Raw genomic sequence first — 8,246 nt, forward strand, 5'->3', positions numbered from 1 at the left:
CTTGGTCTCAGATCCTTGCTTTCCATTACCTTGAGTACTTCATGCCATTCCCTTCTGGCCTGTAGAGTTTCTGATGAGAAATCAGGTGTCAGCCTTATGGGAACTCCGTTGTAGGAAATAGTTTTCTTTTCTCTTGCTGCCTTCAAGATTCTCTGTCTTTAATTTTTGGCATTTTAATTCTGATGCGTCTGGGTGTAGGTCTGTTTGGGTTCTTCTTGTTTGGGGTTCTCTGTGACTCCTGAACTTGTGTGACTTTTTCCTTCACCAGGTAAGGGAAGTTTTCTACCATTATTTCTTCAAACACCTTCTCTATGCCTTTCTTCCTTTTTGCCTCTTCTGGCACACCTACTATTCTAATATTGTTACATTTCACATTGTCTCACAGCTCCCTTAAGCTATCCTCCTGTTTTTTAATTGTTTTTTCTTTTTGGTTCTCTAATTGAGTGATATTTTCAACTCTGTCTTCTAATTCACTAATTCGATCCTCAGCGTCCCCTAATCTGCTGTGTATTCCTTTCAATGTGTTCTTTATTTGGGACCCTTTATCTGTTCTTTTTTCACAGTTACTATATCTTTTTCCATACTGTTGAGCATTTTTAATATCAGTACTCTGAACTCTGTTTCAGATAAATTTCTTATCTCTGATTCATTTATCTCTTCTTCTGGAGAATTAACTAGTTCTTTCATTTGGGGGATGTTTCTTTGTTTCCTCATTTTGGTAATCTGTTTGGGTTTGTGATTGTTTTAGGTGGATCCTCTATACCTCTCAATCTCTAGTGCAGGATAGTGTTAAAGGCTGTTTTTGACTAATTGGATCAGGCAAAGACTCAAAGCCTCCAGAGACTGCCTTTCTACAGACTACAGTAGGTCCTCAGGTTAGATTGGAGATCTGTTCCTACAGCACGATGTAACACGATTTCCCTGTAAGTCAGAACCCACCTACAGAAGGACCTACATCACTCACATGGAGCACATACACAGCAGTAATGAAGAGAAACAGTAAATAAAACATTAAAAGAAAGATAACAATTCCTTACCTTTACTTGTGGTAAATAAATAATAAAAAACATAAAGCACATGTGTACATATGTCAAAATGATGGAACTTTTTTATTTTATTTTATTTTTTTTTTTGGTTTTTTTAAAAATTGTTTTATTGCTTAAAGTATTACAAAGGGTATTACATATGTGTCCTTTTTTTCGACAACAATACAATCATAGTAGGGGACTTTAATACACCACTGACACCACTGGATAAGCCCGCTAGACAAACAATCAGCAAAGAAACAGCAATCCTAAATGACTCACTAGATCAGATGGACTTAATTGACATCTTCAGAACACTTCACCCCAAAGCCATGGAATATACATTCCTCTCAGGTGCTCATGGGACATATTCAAAAATAGACCACATATTGGGTCACAAGCAAAGTCTCCACAAATTCAAGAAGATTGAAATCATAAAAAGCTTCTTCTCAGACCACGATGGCATAATGTTAGAAATAAACTACAATAAAAACAACCCAAAATACTCAAACACTTGGAAGCTGAATAGCATGTTATTAAATATTGATTGGGTTACCAATGACATCAAAGAAGAAATTAAAAACATCCTGGACACTAATGACAATGAAAACACAACAATCCAAAACCTATGGGACACAATGAAAGCAGTCCTGAGAGGGAAGTTTATAGCTCTACAGGCCTATCTCAAAAAACAAGAAAAAATGGTAGTAAATCATCTAAATCTACAGCTCAAAGAATTAGAAAGAGAGCAACAAGAAAACCCCAGAGTGAGCAGAAGGAAGGAGATAATAAAGATTAGAGCAGAAATAAATGACATAGAGACCAAAAAAACAATACAGAAAATCAATGAAACCAAGAGCTGGTTCTTTGAAAGGATAAACAAGATTGACAAACCTCTAGCCAGGCTCACCAAGAAGCAAAGAGAGAGGACCCAAATAAACCAAATCAGAAACGATAGAGGCGAAATAACAACAGACCCCACAGAAATACAAATGATTGTTAAACAATACTATGGACAGCTCTACTCCAACAAACTAGACAACCTGGAGGAAATGGACAAATTCCTAGGAAAGTACAACATTCCAAAACTCAATCAGGAAGAATCTAAAAATCTCAATAGGCCAATAACTATGGAAGAAATTGAAGCAGTCATCAAAAAGCTCCCAGCAAACAAAAGCCCAGGACCAGATGGCTTCTCAGGGGAGTTTTACCAAACTTTCAAGGAAGAACTAAAACCTATCCTCCTCAGACTACTACAAAAAATTCAGGAGGAAGGAACACTTCCAAGCTCATTCTATGAAGCCAGCATCACCCTAATACCAAAACCAGGTAAAGACAACACAATGAAAGAGAATTACAGGCCAATATCCCTCATGAACATAGATGCCAAAATCCTCAACAAAATCTTAGCAAATCGGATCCAGCAGTACATCAGAAAGATCATACACCATGACCAAGTAGGATTTATTCCAGGGATGCAAGGATGGTACAATATCCGCAAATCAATCAACGTGATACATCACATAAACAAATTGAAAGAAAAAAACCACATGGTCATATCAATTGATGCAGAAAAAGCATTTGACAAAATTCAACACCCATTTTTGATAAAAACTCTCAGCAAGGTGGGAGTAGAAGGATCATACCTCAACATAATAAAAGCCATATATGACAGGCCCACAGCCAACATCATACTCAATGGACAAAAACTAACACCATTTCCCCTAAGAACAGGAACAAGACAGGGATGCCCACTCTCGCCACTCCTCTTTAACATAGTCCTGGAAGTATTAGCCATTGCAATTAGACAAGAAGAAGAAATAAAAGGCATCCAAATTGGAAAAGAGGAAGTAAAACTGTCCTTATTTGCAGACGACATGATATTACACATACAAAACCCTAGAGACTCCATCAAGGAACTTTTTTATTTTATAAATGGGAGATGGCAACGTAACCACAAAATGATGTACGTTGACAAGGACTGCCTGTAATAGGATTCTGACTTGAATTGTCCCTAGGCAATCAGCCTCAGGTGTGGGGAGAAGTTTTTCAACAGGGTGGGGCAGTTGCTTCCTCCTGGAGGCTAATTGTTACTTTAAATCTCTTAAATGGCCTCAGGGCAAGGTGTTTTCCAATAGGGTGTGTCGACTGTCTTCCCCCCAGGCAAGGCAGATGTCTATGTGAGAAAGATGTCCTCCACTGTGTGAGGGAATGACTCACACCAGGAAACTTGGGGTGTCTGCCTTCCAAGCTCTATCCCCCAGTTCCCCATCCTGGGTTCTGCTCTCACAGCTCCAGTCCACTTCACCCTCTCTCTGCCTGAGCACAAAGTGGGTGGCTCCACAGGGAATGTTTGTGCATTGGCCTTTTTCTTTTTTAATTGATTTTACAGAGAGGAAGGGAGAGGGATAGAGAGTTAGAAACATCAATGAGAGAAACATCAATCAGCTGCCTTCTGCACACCCTCTATTGAGGATGTGCCCGAAATCAAGGTACATGCCCTTGACCAGAATCGAATCAAACCTGGGACCCTTCAGTCCACAGGCCGACACTCTATCCACTGAGCCAAACTGGTTAGGGCTGTGCATTGGCCCTTTAAGAGGGTGCCCGAACTTTCAGCTGCCACTCCCTGGCAGACAGCACTCCTCTGCTTTTCACAGCTAGATGTTATGTGGGTACCCTCCTCAGTTTGGTGCTCTCTGTTGGGGAGCCTAGCTTCTGGATTAGATCCCAGAGTTCTCAGAGACACCCCCCACAGCTGAGATATCTCCCCAGGACTTCATTTGCCGTCTGTGGGTGCCCGGCCAGCCCTTTCATGCCTCTGCCCCTCCTACCAGTCTCTATGTGGTCTCCACCTTTGGTCCTTGGGAAGCAGGGTTCTCTCCTGTGAGTTTTCCGTTGATTATTCAGAAAGCCGTTCTGTATTTCAGTTGTAATTCCAGCTTGTACCTGGGAGCATGACTATGCAGCATCCTCCTACTCTACCGTCATTTTTAATCTCACCACAAGCAGTACTCTTTTTTCTTTATTCTTAATAGACTATATTTTTGTTGTTCTATAATATTATCTTGTATCAGTGTAGGTCCAAACAGGAGAGAGACACCACAAGGCAATTTGAATAAGGAAAGTTAAAGAATCACTAACTAAACTGAGATTTGGAAAAATGAGGAATTAGCTAGTAAGAAGGGAACACTAAATAATCTAGGACTAGCAGATATAAGGAGCAACCACTATTAGCCCTTGGGCTGATAAGAGGCCCAAGGAAGAAGCCCCCAAGAACTGAGTTCCAGACCTTGTTAAGAGAAGGCAGCATGGCTCACTGAATAGCAGAGAAGTCACTGTGGGGTTGAGTCAGAACTAGCTTCAGTAACAGGACTATAACTTATTCCAATAAATCTCTCATAATACGTGCTTGCCAAGATTGTGGCCAGCCATAACCTTAAAGGAACTCTGTGATGGACTGGGATTAATGCAGGACATAAGCAGATCTGAGTGGTGCAAAAGGTGCACTCTGTTGAACATTTTTCATGCACCATTTAAAATCTTGATCACGCCCTGATCAGTTTGGCTCAGTGGATAGAGCGTCGGCCTTCGGACTGAAGGGTCCTGGGTTCGATTCCAGTCAAGGGTATGTACCTTGGTTGCGGGCACATCCCCAGTGGGGGGTGTGCAGGAGGCGGCTGGTTGATGTTTCTCTCTCATCAATGTTTCTAACTCTCTATCCCTCTCCCTTCCTCTCTGTAAAAAAATCAATAAAATATATTTTAAAAAAATAAAAAATAAAATAAAATCTTGATCACACCTTTACTCCAGCTTTTTCTGAGGCAAGATCTACGCAGACTGACTAGAGCAGCGGTTCTCAACCTGTGGGTCGCGACCCCTTTGGGGGGGTCGAACGACCCTTTCACAGGGGTCACCTAAGACCATCGGAAAACACATATATAATTACATATTGTTTTTGTGATTAATCACTATGCTTTAATTATGTTCAATTTGTAACAATGGAAATACATCCTGCATATCAGGTATTTACATTACGATTCATAACTAGCAACAAAAATTATGAAGTAGCAACAAAAATAATTTTATGGTTGGGGGGTCACCACAACATGAGGAACTGTATTAAAGGGTTGCAGCATTAGGAAGGTTGAGAACCACTGGACTAGAGCATGCAGACAATGCCTCACCTTGGGTCTATGCAGTGTCTCACTTTCTGTCCAAAGGAATCCAGTAGACAAGTAGATCTGTGCTATCCAGAAGAGTGGGGTGATTAATACCCCGAGAGAAATAAACATTTTAGTCAGTAGGTGATGAGAACCAATAAGAAAAATGACTCCCCCTTTTCTCCCCTAGGCAGAGTTTTGGAATGCACTTGATAAGCCTCCTCAAAGGATTTCATGGGATGGAACACCAGGCAATTTTAGTAGTGGCCAACTTGGTAACTTCTTCTGTTTCACTTCTCTCTTCCTCATTCCTGCCTCTGAGATCAATTCTAAAATAAACTACTTCAAGGTAGGCCTCTGTCTAATATCAGGGCAATCCCATTTCAGGTCTAGGCCTCTTCTCTAAGTGGTCACCAAAAGGTCATCTAAGGACCCAGATTCCTTTCACCCTGTTGATCACAACTCCTGGAGTTCACTCTGCTTCTCTACATAGTCAAAGCAGACACAGCACCAGTTCTATATTTCATCCCTAAGGATGGGAAAAAGAGATAGAGGAAGGTCAGTCCATTGTTTTAAAGAAAGCGATGTGGAAGTTGCACATATCTCTTATGTTTACTAGCAATGTTTATTAGCAAGAATTTAGTCATACTGCAAAGAAGCCAGCAGTTTCTAGCTGGGCAGCTATGTGCTCAGGTAAAACATTGCTCATCCTGTTTCTAGGTAAGGGATGGGAAATAAATTGGGGTGAAATAAGCAGTATCTGCCACAAAGACAAATAAGAAAATGTAGTAAAGTATGTTAGGAATTTTCTAAAAATGTTCCAAAAATACCATGTAAAAATCCAAGGGTATTGGGTCTTATAAGCCCCAATACTGCACATGCCTGACACCAATTCTATTTCTCTCAACCAGCACACACTATATTTGCCACTTGTTTTTCATTTTTCTTGAATTATCTACGCTTATATTTTACCTGTTCATTTCTTAGAGAACTTTGTAATTTTTTATGGTTTATGATTGCTTTTTATACTAAGAATAGTAATTGTTTCCCATATCCATTTCAAACATTTTCCTTGGTGTAGTGTATATATTTTAATTTTGGTTCTGGCATTTTCTTAATTATATATTCGGGGGTTCTAATATATAACGATGCCTGTTGCAGGCCTATTTATTTTGTTCCATTGATTTATCTTGATTATTGCCAGTGTTTCAACTTCATAAAACATTTAGTGCTTAGTATACTCCCCAAGTTTAACTTTTTCCCATCTCACCAGTTTAAATGAGTAAGGGTGAGCAGTTGTAAAAGGTACTCTCTTGCTGTGGGGGCCAAGGTTCCAAGTATAAAGAAGCTGCTGTTTTTTAGCAGTATCCATTTTTATCCTATCAGTGATCAGTCATGGTCTCTTCTCACATTGTGTCAGCTTAGAAGTTAGAGTTCTTGTTGGCCAGACTGTTTCTGAATCCCATCTCATTCCTTCTGTAACAACCACCTCTACTTTTCTAATCCACCTTCCATAAATGCTTTCTTAATATCCTGTCTTCAATGCCTGCTACACATTTCAGCCACAAATTCTGGGTGGACAGAGGTTTTTTCCACACCGGTCTCTGTATATCTGGCATGTCCATCACTGCTGGGTTCTCTTGTTCATGACCTTAGGCCTGATTTTCATGATTCTTTCAGGTATACAGGAATCCTTCTGACACTCCATTCCTCCTTCAATGTACAGAAACTACTCTACCTCTCTGGTGTGCCACAGAGAGTGGCAAGAAATTGGGGGTCTTTCTCAAGCCTGACACCTGAGTGAGGTGATAAGGCTGGCCATTGAATTCCCAATATAACTGAGATTTCTATTAACATCTGTGCCCAACCTCCACAAAAGACAGGAGAACCATGATGTTTCTGTACCCTTCTCACCGCCAACCCTAGTTGTCCACATTCCAGAAATCTTTCCTGGTCTTGAAAGACAAGAAGCTTTTCTTTAACATAATTATGCAAGATTTTAAACTCACTGTTCATTGGGCATGGATTAATGAGATTAAAATTTCTTTGAAAGACATTTATGTAACTCTCAAACTGAGATGGCATCAAGACAGATTAGACAGCATGAAAACCCCAGGCACTCTGAAGTTGAGATGACTAGGAAACATGAAATATTGTTATGATTATGGTACAAGAAATAGGCAGTTAATTCTGGTGGTACCAAGTTAATGAATCCAGTAGAAAATAATTTTGGTCTTCACCATCTGTTTCAAAATATACTGTTGTTTTAAAAGATACTTTTGCCTTTGAGTTTTCCATATGAATATAAAACATCCAATTAAAACTAAAAATGTATTCTAATTACCTTAACAGGTAGGTCCACAAATACTTAAAATTCAATATGCAAAGTTAATATTTACTAGATGAAATCCTTAGCCATGTGCATACCATTGATGATTGATAAACACATAGAGGAAGAAAGGGAGGATAAAAAAAAGAGGGAAGAATGAAAAATGAATAGGGGGAGAGAAAAAAGGGGAAGAGGAAGAAGGAAAAAGAGAAAAGGGAGAAAGGAAGAAAAATAACATAGAAATATAACACCAATAAATACTGGAACAAGAAAAAACTCCTAAAAATGTAGAGAGAGTAAAGGTCTGCTGTCATTAAGTAAATTTTCTAAAAATCAGTTTATTCACTTTATCCTGTATAGTCATCTCAGTGATCAATTTGCTAGGCAATTGCTTAACTCCACTTCAGTTTACTTTTGCAAACAAAGTCTTTGGGTCAACATAAAAAACTCAAACAGTTTCAAAAGTGAAATATTTTGAAAGCATTTTGTTTGCTAATACAAATATACTTTATGGTTAACTATTTAATAGAGATTGACTTCCTCCAACTTGGCCCAATTATGTGATGACTTTAAGACAAAACAGCACCAGCAGCACTTAGATTATTAAAACATGGTTAAAGTGTAAAAATCAATCATTAACCTCAAAATTTTCTTCAGCATCTTAGTAGCATGTTCTGTTTTGCTAGCATTGTATTAAAAACTAGAGGCCTGGTGCATGAAATTCATGCA

This window comes from Myotis brandtii, unplaced genomic scaffold (genome assembly GCF_000412655.1).
Source record: "Myotis brandtii unplaced genomic scaffold, ASM41265v1 scaffold71, whole genome shotgun sequence".
Taxonomy (NCBI): Eukaryota; Metazoa; Chordata; class Mammalia; order Chiroptera; family Vespertilionidae; genus Myotis; species Myotis brandtii.